The sequence below is a fragment of the Gorilla gorilla genome, chromosome 14, assembly GCF_029281585.2.
Source record: "Gorilla gorilla gorilla isolate KB3781 chromosome 14, NHGRI_mGorGor1-v2.1_pri, whole genome shotgun sequence".
NCBI classification, from domain to species: domain Eukaryota; kingdom Metazoa; phylum Chordata; class Mammalia; order Primates; family Hominidae; genus Gorilla; species Gorilla gorilla.
Window position 1 is genome coordinate 46,266,795 of NC_073238.2, and position 25,004 is coordinate 46,291,798.

General features: G+C 38.8%; 1 protein-coding gene and 1 pseudogene across 1 annotated transcript in view; both read left to right on the plus strand.

The window, feature by feature from the left end:
* FRY (FRY microtubule binding protein) overlaps positions 1-25,004 on the plus strand; it is a 451,440-nt gene that overhangs the window by 101,621 nt on the left and 324,815 nt on the right. The gene's annotated exons all lie outside the window — the stretch shown is intronic.
* On the plus strand, positions 3,831-5,833 carry LOC109029447 (elongation factor 1-delta-like; annotated as a pseudogene).

A 25,004-nucleotide genomic window follows, 5' to 3' on the forward strand; every position in this document is an offset into this window, starting at 1 on the left:
CATGTCAGTGTTCCAATCAGCTTTCACTCTGACCCTTACATACATACAGACAACTTTATCCTCTGCCTGAAGTCTTGTATTTTCAATCCTGCACCAAATTATTGATTGATTCACTGATCACTTCATTCACAAAATAATCATTTGGTTCTTACATTGTGTTAAGGATAAAACTTCAAGGCTCTAACTGCATATTACCCTTTTTTTTTTTTTACCCATTGCTCCTTTAGGGCCATCTCACACTGCAGATAGTTACCTAAAATGCACATCCACTTGTTTCATTCTCTTGCGTAAAATTCCTCAAGGTTACCACTGCTGTTAGGATGAAGTCCAAACTCTTTAATATGAAGTACAAGAGATGCAAATTCTGGCCACTGCTTCCATCCCCAGCCTCTTTTCCAGCCCTCCTTCCCCTTGTGTTTCAACAAATTCAGCCACTTTCAGATCCTCATGGTCCTTCACATTTGCAATTCTAGTGTAAGTACTGTATATTCTACCTGAACAGTTTCACCCAACCAGTTTCTACCTGGCTTTGGGGGTCAACTTGACATCCCCTCTTCCAGGAAGTTTTCTTGATGCCAGTGTTTGGGTTGGGTCCTTTCTGCATCCTTCTCATAACACCTGGACTTTTCCCTATCATAGCACTTATCACACTATATTGTCATTGTCTGTTTACTTCTCCATATCTCCCACTTGCCAGTGACCCAGGAACGATATCAGTCTTGTTAACCATTGTATACCTAGTACCTATCACAATGCCAGGCACACAGTGTGCATTCAATAAATATTTATTCAATTGACTCAAATCACACTGAATGGAATTAACTCCTGGTATACCTTGTGTGCTCTGGCTTCTCCCAGACTCTGTCTGTGGCATTCTCCCTCACCTCCCAACATACAGACACACATTACACACACACACCCTGCATTTCTGTTATGCCTTTTCTTCTATTCTTCCGCTGGTTAAAGGCCAAATCCTAGGCTTCTGTCTTCTTCCTCTGACCTCCTTTAGTTTTCCTTGATGCCACCTCCTTGACCTCAGGGATGCATTATAGTAACTTTATGTTTGTATGAAAACTCTCTGAAAAACAGAGACTATCTCAGTTGCTTCCTTGCATGGCTCATTTGTCTAGGAGGGGGGAAATTGCACAAAGTAGGTATCCCATCAACATCTAGTGGTTAATTAACTGATTTGCTATGAAGCTGTGTCAACTCTGTGGAGCCTATCTGATTCTGGCTCCAAGAAAGAACTAGTTGGTAGATAGAGATTGCCAAAGGGAAAGGTCTTTATACTGATTTTTATAACAATCCGAACTCCTAGTTGGGGGAAAATGCAGGTATGGCTTATCTTAGTGTGTCATTCATTCATTATTAGGATTCTGCTATATGCCGGGAACCATTCTAGGCCTTGGAAAGAAAGCAGAAAACCAGACAGTTTCTGGTTTAGGCTGATGGGAAAGAATTTTCCTTGCAGAGTACCTTGCATATTGCACACCTCAATAAATATCTCCAAAGTAAAGGAATGAATGACCCTCGTGGTCACAGCAACGAATCTTAAAAGAAGAAACCAATATATTTTAAAGTCATATTTATATAAAAACATTAAACTAACATTTTGTTTTCCGTTAAAAAAGCCTCAACAATAGAATGTTAGTGTGAGTTATTTGGCTGAGGTTCTATGGTCTTGGGTCCTAAGAGACCAGGCCTTAAGAGTCTAGGCCTCTGTAGCAAACAGGCAGCCTGTTTTCTAGTTCCTTCTGAAAGAACTCCAGCAGCTGAGTTCATAGCAGTGGGCCTAGCTTGGTTTAAGGAAGCAAAAGGGAGAGAGAGAAGTGGTCCTGACACACATCATGCCCACAGGCATGTCAGATTAAAATGAACATCTCACCCTGCACCTGGAAAAAAGGGGGGCTCAGGCACCAGGTGTGATGGGTTGTTCATTCAGCACTCTTAAACCAACAAGTTGGGTTGTTTAATCAGCTAGTTCTTATACTATCATGCTGATTTTACAATTATCTGTTGTGAAAAGCAAGGAACCATCTGCTTGGAGGAAACAGGCGGCTCCAGGTACTTCCTTGTTGCTTAGTCAGAGGACAAGTGTGATGAGGACTGTTCACGACCAAGAGGAAAAGAGAGCCCTGGCCAGGACTCACATAGCAGGAACACCAGCATGTAGGCTAACGTTGCTTCTCGTTTTTGAGTCAAAGTTCTATTCCAAACACAAGTTGTTTTTTTTCTCAAATCCACAATCTAAAAAACTTACTTAAAATTATTTTATTTTTATAATTAAATGGATTTTGAGCATTTCTAAAGTTAGACTGCTGTATTTGTTTTCTTTCTGCATGTAGGTTTTTATTGGAAACACAAGGTAGTCATAGGAACAATGGTGGCTAGATGCTTTCTGACCTTCCTTCGGGTGAACAGCCTCTGTCAAGGAACTGTAGAGATGGGGGTCTGGTCTGGGTTCCCTCCTCAGAGCCTCCTCATCACAGCACAGTGAAGGCACTCTGTGATTAGGCGTGTCTCCTTAAGTGTTATGTTCTCTGTTAGAATTCTGTCATTCTGGAAGCCTGCAGACAGGTGCGTTTGATGACGTTTCAGTGGGGCCTTCAGGAGACATGCAGAACTTATGGTCAGGGCATCCATAAACATGTGCTATGAAGAGAGTGCCTCCTGAGATTGTATTCAGTGGCCTTAGGTTGCAAATGGGCTCAGTGGTTACAGTTTGTGAGGACAGGAACAGTGTCTTCCTACACCGTGGTATTCCCCACAACACTTACCACAGGGTTAGGTGCTTAAGAGCTGGTGAAGTCATCAGGCAAGGTGGAAGACAGACGACGTGCAAGAAGTGTGTCACAGCCACTCAGCTGGCCACACCCCTGCCCATCTGGTCACGCAGCTTCCTTAAATAGCTGCTTCTCAGGCAGGCCTTGCTCAAGGCCAGAGTCAAGGGAGCCTCAGAGACAAGAGTTTGAACACTTCCTCTCATGAGAGGACTTCAGCCCAGGGATTTCACAAAGTCAGTATCTGCTTCACAATTGGTTTCATGTTCTGATCCCCCATCTTACTAAACATGTAATCTGGGACAAGCCACTGGCTCTCTCAGAACCTGTTTCTTCATCTGTGAAATGGGCATGCAAACACCAGTTTCACCAGCTGTCTTAAACCCAAATGAGATAATGCATAACTACAAAATGATACACAAATGAGGTTGACTGTACTATTCTTATTCCTTGGTGGCATTAAAGGTTTTTTTTCATAATTAGTACTTTTTCTTTGAATGTGTGGGTGGTAGATGCAATTGGAACCTTTTTGCAACTCTTCTTGGTTGGAAAGTTATCTAAAGTTGCTAATCAGACCCTCTGCTAATGTAAATTCTATATACTGAGACACTGCTAAACACCCATTAATTTTAACTTTCTCATTAAAAAGGATGACATAGAAACCCTTCTTTATAGTCAATATAGATGTATTTTCTCAAAGTGAATCATTAAACTTAAGGGCTTTGTCATGTGAGGCCTCTGAAAATTGTACAATATTAGAAACATCAATGTCTGTGTTTAATAAACTTACTGGTAGCTTTACTGTGTTGAATGTCTTCACCTAATTTTGTTTGTTTAAAACCTTGCTTTTGGAAATTTAGCCATTCAACTTTTCTTTAACAAAATCTTGGAATGAACTTCTGATTTAAAAAAAAAAAGCTTATATATAATGTTGTACATGAGCTCACCACTTGAAAGTAATTTACTTAAATAATGAGATTAAATTTTAAAACCTTTGAGTGTCAACACATTTTTATTTAAAATTCGATATATATGGCCTTTCCTGTTTAAAAATACTGATTAACAAAAACTGAGATAGCCCGTTTACTTTTTATTTATTTACAATAAATAAATACAATAAATAAAATTTATTTATTTATTGGACAAGTTTACTGAGGATGGAGTTTTTGGTTTTGTTTTGCTTCGTTTTCTAAAAAAGGACGGAAACACACCCTTTCCTTAGGCGTCCTGCGTCCCCTGATTCCTGTTCCCTGGTTGCCGTGTCCTTGGCTGGCGTCAGAGAAATGGCTACAAACTTTCTAGTAGGTGAGAAGATCTGGTTCCACAAGTTCAAATATGGCGATGCAGAAAGGAGACTCTACGAACAGATGAACGGGCCTGTGGCCGGCGCCTCCCTCCAGGAGGCCAGCATGATCCTCCATGATATTGCCAGAGCCAGAGAGAACATCCCGAAATCCCTGGCCGGAAGCTTAGGCCCAGGGGCGTCTAGCGGCCCCAGCGGAGACCACAGCGAGCTCGTCGTCCGGATCGCCAGTCTGGAAGTGGACAACCAGAGAGACCTGGCTGAACGTGCCGGGGAAGAGCTTGCCCGGCCACCGGGCCACAGCCCCGCAGACCCAGCACATGTCTCCCATGCGCCAAGTGGAGCCCCCGGCCATGAAGCCAGCCACACCAGCAGAGGATGATGAGGACGATGACATTGACCTGTTTGGCAGCGACAATGAGGCAACACAGCTGCGGCATTACCAATGAGGAGCGGCTGCAGCAGTACGCGGAGAAGAAGGCCAAGAAGCCCGCGCTGGTGGCCAAGTCCTCCATCCTGCTGGACTTCAAGCCTTGGGACGATGAGACGGACACGGCCCACCTGGAGGCCTGTGTGCGCTTCATCCAGCTGGACGGGCTGGTGCGGGGGGCCTCCAAGCTGGTGCCCGTGGGCTACGGTATCTGGAAGCTGCAGATTCAGCGTGTGGTGGAGGACAAGGTGGGGACAGACTTGCTGGAGGAGGAGATCACCAAGTTTGAAGAGCGTATGCAGAGTGTCGACATCGCAGCTTTCAACAAGATCTGGCCTGAGTGTGTGTGTGTGCCCGCGTGCGTGAGGCCCTGCCACAATTAAAAACTGAGACCGGCAAAAAAAAAAAAAAAAAAAAAAAGGGACGAAAACAAACTTAGTGAAGCTATTAGTGGTAACCTGGTTACTTTTAAGGAAAACTAAAATGCCAATATTATATTATTTATGTGCATGATTTATTAGCAAGGGGAAACTGTTTTTACCTTTATTTAGGGACTGATAGTGAGCCCAGTATGAGCAGAAAATGTTAGATTTATAGCTCAACTTTAGATTTTTCTCCTTGTCATGAAAAAAACATCAAAAAACAGGGTTCTGAATTCAAGACTTGCCTTATAAGTATATTGAGAAATGACTTGAAGAGATGTGGCCTAAAAGCAGTTCCTTTTCAATTGTTGCTCTATAGCTAATGTGTAGTTACAGATTTGAGAGCTTCCGCATAATTTTCTCTCACATTCCTAAATAATGCTCTAATTATATATTCATATGTGGACTATGAAAATATTTTTATATCTGTGTCATTTAATATTTACTCAATATACTCCAGTAATACTTTTTAAGCACTTGTAGTTGTCTGTCTAAGTAATGCTTTTAAGTGTTTGAGAGGATAGTGGCCATCCAGTTATTCAGTTACAAAAGAAATGGCCATACCCAACGTTCTGTGTTTCAAATAATTTGGGGGAAAGTAGCTACCTAAGGAATCTTTGCTTAAGTATTTAATTGTTATACCTCCATCTTTTTTTATAATCTGGAAGAATATAGATTTGGGAATAGAGGATTAAAAAATGGGATGAAATGGATAGTTTTTGGTGACATGAACGTAAAAACTCTCATTACAGGATGGTCAGAGCTGGGCGCAGTGGCTCACGCCTGTAATCCCAGCTCTTTGGGAGACTGAGGAGGGCAGATCACGTGAGGTCAGGAGTTCAAGACCAGCCTGACCAACATGAAGAAACCCCATCTCTACTAAAAATACAAAATTAGTCGTGCTTGGTGGCACATGCCTGTAATCCCAGCTACTCGGGAGACAGGCAGGAGAATCCTTTGAACCCGGGAGGAGGAGGTTGCAGTGAGCTGAGATCACGCCATTGCACTCTAGCCTGGGCAACAAGAGTGAAACTCTGTCTCAAAAAACAAAAACAAACAAACTGGACATGGTGATGCAGACCTGTAATCCCAGCTACTTGGGAGGCTGAGGCAGGAGAATCGCTTGAACTCAGGAGATGGAGGTTTCAGTGAGCCGAGATGGCCCCACTGCACTCCAGCCTGGGCGACAGAGCAAGACTCCATCTCAAAAAAAAAAAAAAAAAAAAGATGGTCAAAGTATTTTTCAGTCATTATTTTAATGTTTAGAATTTCCATCCTAAGTGGTGTTCATTCTTTTGAGTTAAACAACTGATTGTCAGTGTACCCTTGAACATCCTGGGAGTTCAAAGCACGTAGATGGAGGAACAACAAAGAAGATGTGTATTTTTGTCACTAGATTAGATTTATTGGTGTGTTCTCTCAGCTATCAAATAACTTCTCTCCCACCTTGACACTTAAGACAGACTAAAGTCATCTTAATGAATAATTAATACTGAATGAAGCTTTAGAGTAACTGATTTTTATAAGCAAGAAAGATGCAATTTCAAGATACACTATTTTTAGGTTTTAAGTATCAAAATAGATGCCGAAGGATAAATGAAAGGTATACCTAAGAAAGACTACATCTATTCAACAAAAATCTAAACTATGTTGTTGCACGTGTATTGGGTGCAAAACACGGTACAAGGACTCAACAATTGTTAAGACACTGATACACCGTAATCTGCTTTCCTATCTAATTTTTTGCTAGGAGAGCAGAGTGCTTTAATTTGGGTTTTCCTGCTTCATTGACATCAGTATTTAAGCTTCCCTATTGCACCAGCTAATGGCAATACTGACACTATGTCATCTGGTAGAGAATCCCTAATTGGCGATGATGTATTTTCCTCCAGGAAAGTCCCAGGGGCCTTAGGTGTCCTCCACATCAGGGTTTCTTAGTTGGGGGTTTGTATGCTTTTTGTAATTTATGTCTGTTCTCCACCCTCTAAAAAACAGCTAAGTGGCAAACGGTCATAAGTCAAATATCCCTCCTCAAGTCCCAACTCAGGAACAGTTTCTGGTTTTTTGAGAGTACATTGGAGCCCCTGCATAACAAAAGGAATATTAACTTACCAATTTAGGGCTTTTGTTTTCAAACGATTGTGCAAATCTGAATTTCTGGAGGAGGTTTTCCAGAATCCACAGGCACTGGCCAAGAGATGTGATTTACCAAGTCTACACTGGGCCAGGCATCTAACTGCAGTGTGAACATTTTCCCAGGTTCATCTGATGTTTGTCCCATCCCCTGGTCAAGAACTACTGACTTAAAGAAAGTGGAAAAGATCTTCAAAGATCAAAGTTTATTTGTAAACTATTCTAAGTTTCACGTGTAAGAAGCAGGAGGCAGCTATGCCTGGCAGGCCTCTGTTGCTTCCCCTTGCAATCCAGTCCCCTTCCACGTACCCACCGAACCACTACCACCCTCGAAGTTTAGTGTATCCTCTGGCAAGAGAGGAACCTGTAATTTGAGTTTCATCATATGCAAAGTGCCTCTGTGTCCCCACTCATAACTGTAAAAACCAGAACTGCAGAGTGCAGAGGTCCAAACACACCCATATTACGGTCTTTGTTCTAAATCCTGCTCACACCATAGGGTAAAATATTAGGACTCGCTCTGTGCCTCTCAACCATCTTTTTTTTTTCCTTTTATTTTTAGTTGACATATAATAATTGTCCATATTTATGGGATACAGAGTAATATTTCCATACATATATACAATGAGTACTTATCAAATCAGGGTAATTAGCATATCCATCACCTCAAACATTTATCATTTCTCTGTGTTGCAAACATTTAGAATTCTCTCTTCTAGCTTTTTTTTTTTTTTTTGAGATGGAGTTTCATTCTTATCACTCAGGCTGGAGTGCAATGACGCGATCTCGGCTCACTGCAACCTCCGCCTCCTGGGTTCAAGTGATTCTCCTGCCTCTGCCTCTCAAGTAGCTGGGATTACAGGTGCACGCCACCACACCCAGGTAATTTTTGTATTTTTGGTAGAGATGGGGTTTCACCATGTTGGTCAGGCTGGTCTCGAACTCCTGACCTCAGATGATCCACCCGCCTCAGCCTCCCAAAGTGCTGGGATTACAGGCCTGAGCCACCACACCCAGCTTTGGCTTTATGAGAATGTACAATAAGTTATAATTAACCACATTCACCCTACAGTGCTACAGAACACCAGAACTCATTTCTCCTATCTAGCTGTAATTTTATATCTGTAGACCAACCTGTCCCCATCCTTCCCTCCCCCTTGCCCTTCCCAACCTCTAATACCCCCAATCCTACTTTCTACTTTCATTAGCTCAAATTTTGGGGGGGCTCCCACAGGTGAGTGAGAACATGCAACAATGAATTTTTTAAAATGGTAACAGTGCCTGTTAGAGGCAGCTGATTAGAGTAAGTTGGATGAATGAGAAACATTTCAAGGTTTTTAAAAATAAAAGCTCTCAGCAATACAAGTGATATTATAAAATATAGAAATGTTTAATGAAGAAGAGTTAATGAATATCATCGGTGATACTGAGTGCTGCACAGAAACTTCATTACTCAGAATTAGGGTAAACTATAGCTACATATTTTCTTTTGTTACTGAATCACATCCATATGAAACAAATAGCAATCTGGAAACTTCTCAAAAGAAATATTCTCGAAATGTGATTATTTATAATAAGGATGCCATGAATCACTATATAATTATTTAAGCAAAAGGCAAGGCAGTTTTGGAAAACTATAAACATTGCAAAGTTATGGCCTTGTATTTTTTCTTATTTTCTGCTAAATTAGAAAGAAATTTGCTGTTTCAAATATACTCAGGCTGTTCAGTTCTTCAACAAAAAGTAGGTGACTGAAAACTGTATGCTTAACTATGCTTAAGTTAATATTTATAGTAATGATAGAAGCCATTTTATTGGCAATATATCACTTCCTGATTTCCACACCAGGCATTCCCACATGCACAAACAGGTGTGTGGGAGGAAGGGAAATGGGCAAGAATGATTTCCTTCAAGAGGCTACTGAGAATGAAAACTCAAAATCTGCACAAATAGGGGTGGTGGAAGGAGAGAAAGAAAACTCCATGCCAGAAATAACATGCTTAGCAGAGAGAGAGAGAGAGAAGAAGAAGGAGGAGGAGGAGGAGGAGAAGGGGGGGGAAGGGGGAAGGGGAAGGGAGAGAGAGAGAGAAGGAACGAAGGAGAAAGAAAGAGAGAGAGAAAGAAAGAAAAGAAAAAAAGGAAGGAAGAAGAGGAAAGAGGAGGAAGGAGGAGAAAAAAACAGCAGAAATAAAGTAATGTGGCACCTATATCCACAGACATATCTTCCAGCAGGTAAAGTGTGAAGTAGTTTTTATTTTGAAAAGTTGATTGATACACACAGGGCTAGATAACTGATAAACTGCAGATAAGAAACTGGGTTTGGTGCTTGCCTGTGGGAAATGAGGATGTTCCTTAAATGTCACCTAGGTGGTTAAAAGGAAGGGAAGTATGAGTGAGTCACTGCCGATTTGATGAGTAAGGGTTCCTTCTTTAAAAGGTTCTTTGGGATGGGCACAGTGGCTCACACATGTAATCCCAGCACTTTGGGAGGCCAAGGTAGGCTGATCACCTGAGGTCAGGAGTTCAAGACCAGCCTGGCAAACATGGCAAAACCTTGTCTCTACTAAAAATACAAAAATTAGCTGGGCGTGGAGGCAGGCACCTATAATCCCCAGCCACTTGAGAGGCAGAGGCAAGAGAATCGCTTGAACCCACGAGGCAGAGGTTGCAGTGAGCCAAGACTGTGCCACTGCACTCCAGCCTGGGTGACAGAGCAAGACTTCATTTCAAAAAATAAATGAATAAAGTAAAATAAAATAAAATGTTCTTTGAAGTTTCCCAAACATTGAAAATAATGATGAATTAACAGAAGATTGAATGAAATGAGATACTAAGAATCGAAGGTTTCTGTTTCATTCTCCCCCCAAAACAACAACAGACTCTTTTATCTCTAACCAACTGCTGCCTTTGGAGGTTTTATAGGAATGTTGGCTGGGGTAGAAGTGGAGAACGAGACAGGGAGAGAGAGATTTAGGCTCTTAAGAGTTGCTGGCTACTCCTTCTGTTGCACTTCTCCTTGAAAGCCCTCCCTAGGGCAGTCTACCTCTTATTGCTCTAAAATTAAGTTAGGATCTAGCTCTGTTGTAGTTGGGCAGCAGAGGTAGACATTATGCCAATATATGCCATTTTGATGTTCAGATAGAAGTCCAGCGTTGTGAGTTACTTTCATTATGTGTGAAAATACGGTGTGTAGAAGTAGATAAAAATTTGCTCAAAAATTCACTACATTCTTTCAGGAGCTATAGCAAAGCAGCAATTTATGATTTTGTTTCTTTTAAATGTGGAAGTTTGGGATTCACAAATGCTATGAAATAGATAAATACGTAAAAGTTGTACACAAAATGCACATTAACCAGCTGACTAGAATTTTGCCCCAACCCCGAACCGGAATGTTTATGAACCCCTAATCTCTTGTACTCTGCAATTCTAACCTCAGTGTGCCACATTGCTGCATGTTACTCATTGCTGAATGGAGTGGCACATAACATCTATTTAAATGCTGCGTAATAGAACCATGGTATTGTTTAGGACTTTCTATAAAAGTTATAACATTTGAAATGCCGTGAATTTCATCCCAGTGGCAACATTTCTGTAGTCAGCTTTTAAGGAATATGATTAGATGAGATGTATACTCCACTTTTAAAATATTTTAATTATCAGAATTATAGAATTACATGTTGGTTTTTTTTTAAGTCACATAGATTCTTCAAGCTTGGATCTTGCCAAGCCTGGACATCAATGAGCTATTTCAGTTTGTTGTTGTTGTTATTTTAATCAATGATAGGGCATCTTGGAAAGCCTATGGCATTTCCTCAAAAGTTTCCTTCTTATTTTCCCTCCTAATTATTAATCTTACATAAGATGTGCCAAGATTGATTCTTGGGGATTTACTATTTTTTGTTTATAGATCAAGCTTCAAAAAGTGCATGGTGGTTATGCTGTTGAAGAACTTAGACAAGAAAATAACTCACTTGGCAGTGAGCACAGTGGAGAATCAAAGAATCAATGAATTGTGGATCTGAAAGAAATCATAGAGAACATCAAATTCAGTGCACTCATTTTACAGATGAAAAACTGTAGACCTACAAAGACAGTTGACATGGAGGGTCTTCTGATTCCCATAATGTTCTATAGCATCATCCTTCATGAGATCATCACAGAAACCTAGTTTAAGAACCTCTGGGTCATTTTTGTATGCATGAAAAGTGAGAAGAAAATGATACCCACACCTTCCTGTGGGTCCAGAGGCCAGCAATCCATGCATCAACCTGTGTTTATTAAATACCCACATGCCCTCTGCTGTGCACCAGATATTGGTGGGCAGGGCTGGTGTGTAGAGATTGGAAATATTAAAAAATACATGTCAGTCAGACTTGGTGAGACACTTACTCACAGGTGAGCCTTAGCCTAGTGCACAGCATCAAGACCTCAACTGGTTTTATTTTGCAGTCTGTCTTTAAGAGAGAAAAAGTCTTTCTTTGATGAAAATAGCCATTAGGTGCAAAAGAGGAGATTTTAGTTCAAGGTATTATAGCTTTAGCTGAAGGAAACACACAGGAAATGTGATTCTCCTCAGAGATGTGATCCAGGAGAAAACCAGGATCCTAAACATTCCTTTTTGAGGAATATGTCTCAGGAAATATTCCTTTTGAAAGGTAAGGGTCTACTAAATGATCACCATCCTCACAGACTGAGATTTGTTACTACTCCCATTTCACAATGAGGAAACTGAGGCATATGGAAAACAATCTGTTAAAAGTTAAGAGAACAAATTTGAAACTGGGTGAAAAATTGCAACTTCTTAGCTTTAAGTTCTCCTTTACCAAATATTATCTGAAGTTTATTCCATTCTCATGTTAAAAAAAATTGTAACCAAAAGCAGCATTACTACTATGTATCTTAGTAGTTGAACAATAAAGTACATCATTTTTCCCACACAGATAATAACCAAATTCTTATTTAAAAATCAATTAAGAAACCTCTAATTAAAGGGGCAGTGAATGGAAACAGTAGACTTGGCCTAAATATGCTTGTGGAGCAGCTGGGGGCCTGCATCTGTCATGGGTAAAATACTTTACTCATTTGTGGGAAGTGGGTCCCCTTTTGTAGGTTGTCAGGGCTCAATTTAGTCCCTGAAAAAGATGTCACCCTATTATTTTATGTGGTCCTCAGCTTAAAAAGGTGTCTAACTGTAAGTACTACACCTCTAAAGAGAGATGTTAGAAGTAATCATTGCCTTGGAAAAAAGATTCTAATAAAGCAAATTTTAAAAACAAATACAAAGCCAAATTTCTCCTAAGCACAAGAGTTTGAATATGTAGAAGGTCATTTTATTTGTTTTTTGTTTGTTTTGTTGAGTAGTAGAAGGAAAAGATCATATGACTTCATATAACCCACATGGCATCTGGGAGCACTTTGCTCTTAAAATTTAAGTAGATTGGTCAAGCTTCCATTCCATACATAGTCTCAGGCTCAATCCAAAGATTTTTATAACTTTTCAGGGACATGGGTCCTTGTGCTTAAGTTTCTGCTCCTGTGAATGTTTTGTTTGTTTGTTTTTCCTTTTTTGGTCATTTATGATTTTTTTTCCCTGATATTGTCTCTATTCTGTACTGTGTGTGGGTTCAGAAATGAAGTTCACCTTCTTGCCTTGATTTCTGCAAATAAAAACTCAACCCAATCATAAAAGCCTCTGTATGTGTAGTGGATTCTACTGGATGTCTGGAGAGACAAAAAGAATTCCAGAAGTAGATATTCATTCAGCACAAACAACTTTGATTTAACAGCAGAGGGCCCTATTCTTGAAAAGCCCTCTCAACCACCCTCCCCTTCAAGATTTCTTAAAGCGTGTTCTACCAGTATTCAACCTCTGGCCATCAAGATGGCTCTTTTTTCCTTCTCTTCCATCTTTCCTTTCAAATTTCTTTTTACCGTAATGTCCCCAGAATTTTATTTTCTTCTTCCTCGATCATATAGAGCATATCTGCTCTTTCCAGCCTTACTCCCAAGCCCTTCTTCAGACCTATCATTGCACATCTGAAACCAATCAAGGTACCCCTCATAAACCAAAGGACCACCTGAGACTGCTCCGTTTCAGCCCATGGTTATCGTCCATGAGAACCATCTGCAAATCTTGTTAAAATTTCAGATGCTGGTTTATCAGGTTTGGGGTTGGCTGAGGAATATGTATTTTTAATAGTCATGATTTGATTCTGTTAGAGGGATCTTCAGCTTATTCTTTGAGAAACTCTGTAGTCTAACAAGACTCATCCTCTACAGAAGGCAGTTGGAGTCCAGAGAGCATTCTTTTTCTCTTTTGCATATACGGTAAACCTTAGTCCAAACAGAGCCCTGGAAAATATGCATGGTGATTGGAGTTAAACATCCCTCCATCATCCTGTTGCTCAGACTGTCTTGCTTCCCAAAGACCATGCTCTTTTTAGAAGCTCTATCAATTAAAACTTTGGTACACTCATTAGGAAGGGATAAGACTCATATTTCTCCTGTCTTAAGAGGATTTCTCTTGCTATGAAAATGGTTGTATTCACTTGAACAGGCACAGTGACTGGGTTTAGTTAAGGGACATAGAAGATAAAGCTTGTTTGGGGACAACCCAGGGAACTTAAAGGATCAGTGAGCAAGACTATCTTGTTAGCAGAGTTCCACATTATTTTATATTTTTATTAATTAATAGTTTGTGATAAGTTCATATGTTAATTTGAGTAACAGCATTACTCAATGAGGGTAGCTTTTTTGCAACTCATTTTACATTATAGCTTTGTCCTTTTTGAAAAATAATTTAATTACAAAAAATCAGAAAACTGATTGGAGGGTCATTATCAAGTGTATAAATTATCCATACTATGAATTGATAAATTTCCTTATATAAATGCATTTTAAATTATTCATTTTATAAAAATGGGATATATGCTTTTCAGGAAGTTATCAACTCTTGTGTGAATAAATAAATATCTGTATTATTCCTAAGAAGTTTACTGTCTCTTGGCACGCTTCTGTCATTTTTCTGTCTTAATTATTAGCTCTTTGAATAGAAGAGCTAAGTTTTCTTTTTTTTTCCTTTCCTTGCTTGACACATGTATCCAGTGATTTCTGCCCACAGTGGGTGCTCAGGAAATGCTGATGCCCCTCATCTCCATAACTATGTTATATTCTCCTCCTTCCATTAATAGTGTGTGAATCTAACTAATAATTTACCCACCTAGTGTGCCCTGGATTCTTCCTTCTAAGTTGGGATAAAAATAATAGCTGATCCCAGGAATGTCTACCATCCTAAAGACTCCTGGAGTCTAGAACTGCATTCCTGAAGTAGTTCTCTCATCCACTGGTAGATTTTCTGTAACAATCTGCCTTTTTTTTTTTTTTTCTTGATAGTGTCTCTCTCATGTTTAAGCTTTTTTCGGAATCAAGCCCACATTCTTCAGCATGGCATTGAAGACTCAGGAGCCCTCCCAGTCTGGCCCCATGCACAGATGGAAGGCTTTCTTTCCTGGTCCTTATCCTTCTCTGCACACTACTCCAGTCACACCACACCATGGACTGCTCTCTGACCCTCATGGCATTCCAGTGGCGTTATGCTCTCATACAGCCTTCCTCATTTGCCCACCTTGCTTGTCTCTGACTCATATTCTATTCCAAGGCTAAGCTCAAATGTCATCATATCTCTCAAACTGTCCCTCACACTCCCACCCCCACATGATATAGTTGTATTCTGCCTTTTGTTCCACAGGTCTTTGCACATCATGGTATTATGGTGTTTAAGTCTGTACATATGTATTGGTATTGCCACCCCCAACCCAGGCTCCAAGCCTTCTGAAGATAGAAAACGGTATCACATAAATGAAGAATGAATGAATGAATGAATGAATGAATGAATGAGTAAATATTTAGCCTATCTGTCTGAACTGCCTGCTCTATCTTAGCCATTGGAAACATGCTTAGAACTAAATCATTTTCTAAGAAACAATAGTCTTCCTTAGTATTAATTTTATGTTATTTTTCTCTCTTCTCTCCAAGCCCTTATCACTTGGATTCTTGCTATTTTACTTTTGCTCTAAGATATCCCTGTTGTCTTATTAACTACTTCGAGTCCTACACAGATTTATGTAAGTGAGAAATATACAATATCCTGTGTACCTCACCTGAGCTAAATAAAATCATTTTCCATCAAAGGCAGCATCACTGTTTTCACTTCTCTTTTCCTTACTATATTTTGGATAAAGATGATATAGGCTTTTCATGTGCCAATCAAGTTGCATAATGTTTTTGAGTCAGTATTATTTACCAATTTATCTTGCTTCTGCATATATTGTTGGCTATGATTATATGACAGTTTCTCTTGTCTAACACAGATTTACAACATCAAAACTTTCTAATTCACTTTAGTTTTGCTGGGTCATTATGTATGCCATAGTTGCAAAATTGTGTTTTGTGCAACAATATAGAAGAATAAAATACAAAGGATGAAAAGAGACTCAACAAAGAGAGATAATCTTAAACTTGTCATAAAATAAAAGTGAATTTCCTAAAATTATTAATATGGTGACAAGTATATACAAATTTTGCATTAAATAATTGGGTGTAAATTCTTAACCCTAAGAAAGCTTATTGAACGATGGCTCTTTGATGTATGGAATGGATTGTTTACCAAATGAAGCAACATAACAGATATCTCTGGAATAACCAGCTTTACAGCTGACAGCAAACTCCTTAGGCCAAAGACTTTACATGTTTGGCACGTTGTACTTATTGTACATCAGTGCTGTTTAAATATTTAATAGCAGTTGCTCCCATACCTATTCCTGGCTGGTCTAGCCTTCCTGACTTGTCATGTTTGTAATCAAATATGTATTTCTACATTAATCATTTGGGGTGTGGTGCCACTTTTAATCCCAGGTGGGGTGATGCCATGTTCTGAAGGCTTGGTTGTGCTCTGGGTGACTAGAATAAAGATAATTAGCTATGAATATCAAACATTACTTTTTCTTTTTCTTATTTAAAAATATGTTCCTTTTTAGAGATAGATTGCTTGCAGAGTGAGCTGTATTTTTTTCTAAAGATGAAGTAGTCATTGTTTTTGAAAATACTCTAGGACCTGGGCTTCATCATCCAGGCTTTATAACTAATGACGTGACCTGACCTCTCTGGTCAGTTTGGTTATCTGTAAAGAAATCCTCCTGGGCTAATTGCAAATGTTTCCAGCCCCAGAGTTTTAGTGTTATTGCCTATTTCCAGTTGTAATATTTGTGTTTATTTACTTAGAAGAAATAAATTAGTTTACTTTTAATTTTTACTGGGGAATGTAAAAAAAAAGTGCTCCTACTTAAATGTTTAATCTGTTTTGTGATTTATTTCTTTAAGGGGAATTTACCCAATATTCATTATATAGAAAAAGAGTCGTGGCAACATATGAGAACTCCAAAGTAAATACATATAGAATAACCTAGCTATTTAATTATGTAAATTTTAAAAGAAAAACAAAATGTAGTGATAGAAAAGAACAAAATCTCTTGGATCTGGAGAACAAAAGTCTACTAATTGTGTGAACTGTGACCCTTGGGTTCTTTATCAATTAAACAGGAATCTTTCTGTTTACCAGAGAACAAGAAATGAGATAAAGACATGAAGATCCACTGTGATTGTGGACACTACGATAGGGGAAAAGTTTCTTTTTAAAAAAATTTTAATTGTTGTGGGTACATAGTATATGTTTATATTTATGGGGTATATGAGATGTTTTGATATGGGCATACGATGTGTAATAATCACATCAGGGTAAACGAGGTATCTTTCACCTCAAACATTTATCCTTTGTGTTATAAACAATCCAGTTATACTCTTTTAGTTATTTTTAAACACACAATTAAATTACTATTGACTGTAGTCACACTGTCATGCTATCAAATACTAGATATTTTTGTGTAAAGATAGTGCTAACAGACTGATGCTTTGTTTTCTGACAAGGGGAGTGCCTTCATCTTCATCCACTCACACTTTCTCTCCTGACCTCTCTTGTGACTTTTGCCACAATTTCTTTATGTCTGGCCACATTTGGAGTTACCATTTTTGCTCATGCGAAACAATATTTGTTGTTGTTACAACAACACTAATCAGCCCACAGAAGGATTTAATCGTTATTTGTTTTCATCAATAGCTTCTTCCAGACACCCAGGTGTATCTGCCAAAAGTGAAGTAGTAAAGGCCCCATGAAAATGCTATACAAACCCTTTTAATTTTACTGACTTTGACTTCCTTTCTTATCAAGGAATTCCCAGTCTCCGAAGTTTTGTTTATGCATGCTGCAGTTTCCAAGGGTGACTGCAGTGAACTGGAAAAGTTCTATCTGAAGCCACTTTCACTTGTATGAGGTTAAACAGTCATTCAAAGAAGTGAAGCCCAGTTAGGTTTTTCTGCAGGAGCACCTGAAGGCTCTGCTTACACTAAATCTTTGGAGTTAGGTAGCCTTCAACACCTAACAGCAACTACTGTGCTTCCCATTACAATTATTTATGCCTATGTTACTTTCACATTTAAATTATTAGTATTATATATCAATGTGTAGATACAATAGGGATAATACCCAGAAACATATAAGCCATGTGCACAATTTTTCTTTTTCTTTTTTTTAGAGACAGGGTCTTGCTCTGTCACCTAGGCTAGGGTACAGTGGCACAATTGTAGCTTACTGCAGCCACAAGCTCCTGGGCTCAAGTGATCCACCCACCTCAGCCTCCTGAGTAGCTGGGACTACAGCTGTGCACTACCACGCTGGTTTTTTTTTTTTTTTTGTAGAGATGGGGTCTCACTATGTTGCCTGGGCTGGTCTTGACTCCTGGCCTCAGGTGATCCTCCCACCTTGGTTCCACAAAGTGCTAGAATTATAGGCATAAACCATTATGCCCAGCCCATGGATGCTATTTTTAAGTGTGATGTTTTATTTATCTCTCTAAATATCTTTAAAAACGAATACTTCTTCCAAGGAGTCCCTGAATACTAATTTTGACCTTTCCATCACCGACTAAGATCATCTTTCCTTATCTAATCTTCATTTTTGTGTTAGTAATACTTGTAATTTTTATTGTTCTGATCTTTGCTCCACATTTTTCTCCTCATGACTGTAATTCATAGAATCACGCAATAAATCATTTATTCATTCTGCAAACACTTTTTGAGTACCTATTAACCTGCCAAGCACTGGTCTAGATCTGGCTCATAAGTGTTGAAGTCTCCTACTATTGTTATAGAGCTAACTGTTTTTTCCTTCAGTTCCATCAGTGTTTGCTTCATATTTTTTGGAGCTCTGTTGTTTGGTACATATATGTTTATATTTTTGGGGGGGGTGGTGTGGATTGATCCTTTTATATTTTGGGATGTGCTTTTTTGTCTCTTATAACACTTTTTGATTTAAAGTCTTTTTTTGTCTAGTATTAATATAGCCACCACTGCTCTCTTTTTGAAGCTATTTGCAGAGAGTAGCTATTCTCATTCTTTCACATTCAACCTGTGTGTCCCTCCTAGATCTAAGATGAGTCTCATCATATAGTTGGATTCAGTTTTTTATAAATCCATTATGCTAATCTATGTCTTTTAATTAGGGAGTTTAATTTATTTAAAATTAAAGCAATTGCTGATAAAGACTTGCTATTGCCATTTTGTTATTTGTGTTTTGTAAACCTTATAGCTATTTGTCCCTCATTTCCTTTTGCCTTTCTTCTTTTGTGTTTACTTGATTTTTTTTGTAGTGACATGTTTTGATTGCCTTCTCATTTTCTTATTGTATATTCTATTTTCCTAGTGGTCACCACGGGGATTACAGTTGTTATTTCATCAAACAAGCTCTCTGTCTTTTTTCTCTATCTGTTCTCCTTCTGGAACTCTCATAATGCCTATATTAGTCCACTTGATGGTGTCCCATAAATTCCTTTGTTTCTGTTTATTTTTCTTCACTCCTTTTTCTTTTCTTAATCAGATAATAATTTCAAATAACCTATCATCAGGTTTACTCATTCTTCTGCATGTTCAAACCTACCGTTGAACCCCTCTAGCAATAATTTTTCCTTTTTTTTTTTTTTTTTTTGAGACGGAGTCTTTCCCTGTCACCCAGGCTAGAGTGCAATGGCGCGATCTTGGCTCACTGCAACCTCCACCTCCCAGGTTCAAGTGATTCTCCTGCCTCAGCCTCCCAAGTAGCTGGGATTACAGGCATGCGCCACCACGCCCGGCTAATTTTTTTTTTGTATCTTTAGTAGAGATGGGGTTTCACCATGTTGGCCACACTGGTCTCAGACTCATGACCTTGTGATCCACCTGCCTCAGCCTCCCAAAGTGCTGGGATTACAGGCATGAGCCACTGCACCCAGCCTCTACCAAGTTTTTCATCTCAGTTATTGTGTTTTTCAACTCTACAATTTTTGTTTGGTTCTTTTAAAAACTTCATTGACGGTCTCATTTTGTTCATGCATCGTTTTCTTGATTTTATTTAGTTGCTTGTCTGTGTTCTTCTTTAGCTCATTTAGCATATTTAAGACAGTTGTTTTAAAGTTTTTGTTAAATCCAAGGCCTGTGTTTCCTTTAGAGTCAGTTTCTTGAGATTTAGTTTGTTCCTTTGAGTGGACCATGTTTCCCTCTTTTTTGTATGCCTTGTGACCTTTCGTTGAAAATTGGGCATTTGAAAGAACAGCCTCCTCTCCCGGTCTTTGCAGACTGGCTCTATGCAAGGGAAGACCTCCAATAATCAGCCTCTCATGATATCTCAAGGTCCTTTCAGATTTTTTCTGGAAATGTCTCTTCCAAGGGCTGGCACATGTGCTTTCCCCTCCAATTTCCCTCTATACACAGATGCTTTAAATGTCTTAATTTCTCCCAGAGTCTCACTCTGCTTCTTCTCAGGGCCTTAGATGTTATATTGTATTCCTCTGCCCATAATATTTTGCCCACAGGTGCAATCTCCTTGCAGCTCAAAACCCAGTACTCCTGCCACTACTTTCAGCAGCCTTCAATTGATATTTAAGTTATGCTACTATTCCCTTCAGTGCTCCTAGTCAGGTCAAACAGAAACCAGTCCCTTGGACAGCTGCCAGACAAGCCATAAGATTGCAAGCAAGTTCCACTCTTTTTCTTCTTCCCTGAGAGAGGAAGTGGGACTGGGTGGTATACCGTGCTATGTTGGGGAGTAAGGTGACAAAACCTCCTGTTGTCAAAACAATGGGACTCAAAAGTTTGGTGTTCTTTTGTTTTTTGTTTTGAATTAGGTACTCACTTGGTTGCTGCAGCTTCTTAACTGGTTTCTAGAGTTCCTACAAGGCTACGTTGGTCCCTGGGTTTCTCTTTATATAGTGTTTCTATAGGGAAATGAGGGCCTATAGCTTCTAGTCTGCTATCTTGCTGATATTACCCTTGCTCATAAGTAACTCATAAATCAGGGATAAAGAAAGATATGTAATGAGAATGACATAAACAGTTTTGTGTTTAGAATAAAATAACTCTTAATACTAAATACTCTTGTACAAAAAGAATAATAAACTTCAGAACCAAAGAAACCATTAGAAACTCCTCACTTATTAGATTAGGCGAGAAATGGTAAAGGCTTAAACTAAGACAGTGGTACATACTCAAGAAATACTCAGAAGGTGCAATTCAAAGATTCAATAGTCTATTGGAAGCATTGGCCAGGGATGTGAAGATGGAAGAGATATGGAATAGAGAAATAGACGAATAGGTTCCATTAACTCTGTGATTTTAGATAAGTTACTTAGCCTTTGTGAACTTCAGTTTCATCATCTATAAAATAGGATGGTTGTGAAGGCTAAAAGGATAACACATTTAAGTGCCTAGTAGATAGTAGGTAACTAATAAATGCTAATTTCTTTTTTTAAATATATCTACCTCTGACCAACGTATCTAGATTATGCAGTTTATTGGATGATCATGCTACTCACTGAAATGAAGAATAGGGAAAGCACAAAACAATCTTTTAAATCTTTGGGTTTTTTTTTAACTCCTGTGCTTCAGTAATAATACACATTAGGTTCTATATAAGGAGCTGTTTGCATTTTTGTTTATCTCTCTCAAACCAGCTGTCCCAAGCATCTTAAAATTATTATCTGATTCCCAGAACATTCCCCTTAAATTGGGCAGTGTGCAAGGTCACTTTTTGCACTCTGGTTGGCTCCAGGCTATTCAATAAATTTGGGGTAAAGTGATAAAAATAATTTCAGTCTCCTAGCTCTCGAGCCAATGTTTTGTTATCAACTCTGAGACCTTTTAAAAATTCTGTGAGAATCTTCTCCAAATGGCTCTAATTTGACAGATTTACAGCCATGTAAATATATATGTGCATTCATGATGACAGTTTAAATGTTGTATGTAGAGTTTATGAAAGGAAAATTGAAAAAGGAATTTCAAATAGCCCCCTTTTCCCCATTAAGGCACTGACCGTTTTATAAAATTATGCTTGCATAGGCTAAGATTCACACTGCTATCAATACTAGGGAATGTAAGTTTTCATGCAACTGCTGTTTCATATGGACTGTATATCTAACTTAACAAATCATAATGTAGCTTTTAAAGAATGAAATGAGCAATTTTAAAACCTATTCTAGTAACATTATTTTTAGAATAATCAGGATAATTTAACTCTTAATAAATAATACAACAGTTATGATCTGTGCATCAAATTTTAAAAGATGGTAATTATGTATGCAGATATTCCATTCTGATAGGATAAAAATCTATTGGTTTATAAATGTGAAAGCTCAGAATTTGGGATAATTCAGGCCTCCAGCCAGGGAGTGATGTGAGCAGTTAGTACAAGCGTACCCTGGGCTCTTTCCTCTGTGTCACACCCCACCCTCCCACACCACCAAGAAATGGAATTTTCCACAGTGGTGTATTTGATTTGTTTTATGTTTTGAATTATTTTCAAGAAGAACAGAAGCTATAAAAATTTCAAGTAGAATCATCTAGTTTTTTTCTCCTCATCCTTTTGCTGTGATACATATCCTGAGTCTTATTTCTTATCTTGTGAACTAGCCAAATATGTCAGCAAAATGTCACCTCCTATAGAGAAAGCAACAAAGATGTATTTTTTGGTACAATAAAAATGACAAAATACGAATGGAATTCTTATTATAATTCATTCTTACTCACATGGAGATATTTTTGTTCGGCAAAGTCCTGATAGCTAGAAGACACAGCTGTTCACTGGGTGATGCCTCAATCTATTTTAACATGTGATATTGTATTATTCAGAGATTTGACTCGAGAACAGCATAGGACTGCATTTCTAAGAGATGACACGTGGACATGCACAGACACAGATAATAATTTTGCCTTGTAAAGCCTCATCTCATAAAACGCCTGGCTCAGATGATAAGATTGCTCATGAAGTCCTGATGTAATTGACACAGGTGCCATCTAGGTGATTGCTGACTTCCCAGACTCATGCGCTTCACCACCTTCGGGTGCCTTTCCCCACTCGGTGCAGTCCTTCCTCCTTCCCTGTTCCACCAATGCCTTCCTTGTCCTAATTAACTCCAAGACTCTTTCCAAACATGGCTTAGGTGTGAGCCCTTCTGGGAAGATGCCTTGGGATCCAAGCTGAGTTAAGTCTCCTTCAAAGTACTCCCTAGCATCCTCTGCCAACCTTGGTTCTACGGTTCATTCTAATCTTCGTTCTAGTCATTTGCCTGTGTCCCTCATTAGACTGTGAGGTCCTTGAGGATAAGTACCACCTAATTTGCCTTGTTATTAAGAACACCTAGAATATTGTCTGGCACCTAGGCAGGACTCAGTGAGCATGTGTTAAATGAATACATGGACAGATGAATGAATGATTGCATCCTGATCTGTAAATGGCATACTGCCATGTGTATACACGAGTAGCAGCTAACTCTCACCAACTTCTTTCCGTGTGCTAGGCACGGTGGTTGGCTTCTTAGTAATATTCACTCATCTAATCCTTCAAATAAACCTTTGAGATAGATATCTTTATTTTCTTTGTTCTGTGGATAAGAAAATGGAGGCAAAGAGAGTTAAAATGACCAAGACAGCACTATGCAGGCAGATTTCAACCTTTGATTTGTTGGGCCCTTTACAGTCAGGCTACACTTGAAGTTATGTGGCTGCTTATTATAAAAATGTGTTGAAATCACGAAGGCTGAAGGAATAGCTACAAATCTGTCTTTTACTATACTCTTAGTGCTAGTAGAGAAAAAAACCACATAATTCTTAATACAACTCTGTAAATATTTTGGTTCATTTTCTTCAATTATTTTTTTCACATTTAAAGTATATTCTTATTTCCTGTATATGTATATATAATATTTATATTAACACTATATTATATTCATACTTGCATTACTGCATTGTCTCCATAACCATAATAGTTAATGGTGTGATAATATTCCATGTCAGTTGATATCTGTAGCCAAGTACCTGCTATTGGACATTTGTTTCTCTCTAACAATATTGTGATGAAAATATTTGTGTGTATGGGGAATTTTTGTGACTTTTCCTTCACTTTTCATAAGGGAATTTCAGAATAAAAGCCACGCTAATTATTGAACCATAAAAGAATCCAGAGCCCAGACATTCAACACTATTTCTATAATTTCTAGAGGTGCTGTATGAAGAAATAAAGACTGATTGTGATGAGTCCTTGAGTTGACCTTCATTAGCTGGGTAATCTGCCTTGGGGAAATGCCCCAGATCCAACAACCCGGAGTACAGTCTGAGGAAGAACCCATAGTTTATTTCACATTATAATACAGAAAAAGTCTGGAGAAAACTAGTGTCCATCATAGTCACAAGTGAAAGTCAGATATTGTCAAAAAGGGACCATGATATCATGAAAGGTTTGTGTGGAAGAGAGTGAGAAGCCCCAGTGTGAAAACCTTGCCTACATTGTTTTGGTGGTTCTGGAGGACTTTACGCTGGAAATCTCAGGAATTAAAACATCAGCTAGTGTCACTGATGTCTGCTTTCTGGCATAGGCGGCTCCAGAGCCATTTTACACTGAGGCTTTCTGAAACATTTCAGAGAGCAGACTGCTGCCTGGATGAGGGTAGGGATCATTTCTATTTTTGTTTTCATGTTCAACACTGTGTGTCAAGCACTTAGCACAGTACTTGGCACATGGTAGGTGCTGACTAAATATTTGTTAAATGAAGGCATAAGTATAGTAGAGAGCACACACTTTAGAATCAGAAATATTTGGGCTTGTATCTATCATTTGCATACTGTCTGGCCTTAGACAAGTGACTTAACCTCTCATAGCTTCAGTTTCTCATGTAAAATGAGGACAGAGTGATTTACCTTGCCTGGTGCTTTATACATAATTGCTCAGGTGTAAGGCGATCAGTAAGAAGTACTCACATGGGGGAAAATCCAGAGATCACCTGTGGCCAAACAGTGCCTTGAGTAAGAGATATAAAATAGGTAAGAAGATGGGGGAGAGAAGTACCAGGAAGCATAACCTTACCCAAAAGCAAAAGAGCAGCAGGAAAAATAGGAATAAGGTGTGGCAGGAACTCATTAGAAATACAGTAGAAAGGGAAAGAACCAGTATTTCTGATTGCTTTCTGGAATTCCTTACAGACCTGATGAGTTATTTCCCACTTGTTGACACCTTAGTTCCTTCTTTGGGTAGTCTCATTTTTTTCATACTGGTTTATTTTGTACCCCTAGGTAGATTATCATTATAGAACACATAAATAGACACAGATTTTGTGACATGGGGATTTTGAAGTATTGTCTTTTAGTAGATCCTGCCATTTTTTAAAACATGTGAAATTTATTTTGAAACTCTCACTTGGCTTCCAAAGGACTGCCTAGAAATCTTTTTAGAAGACTAACTTGGAATAAAATAGAAATTACAGCCTGATAGGAATCCTAGAATCCTAATTTGTCCCTTGCCTTAG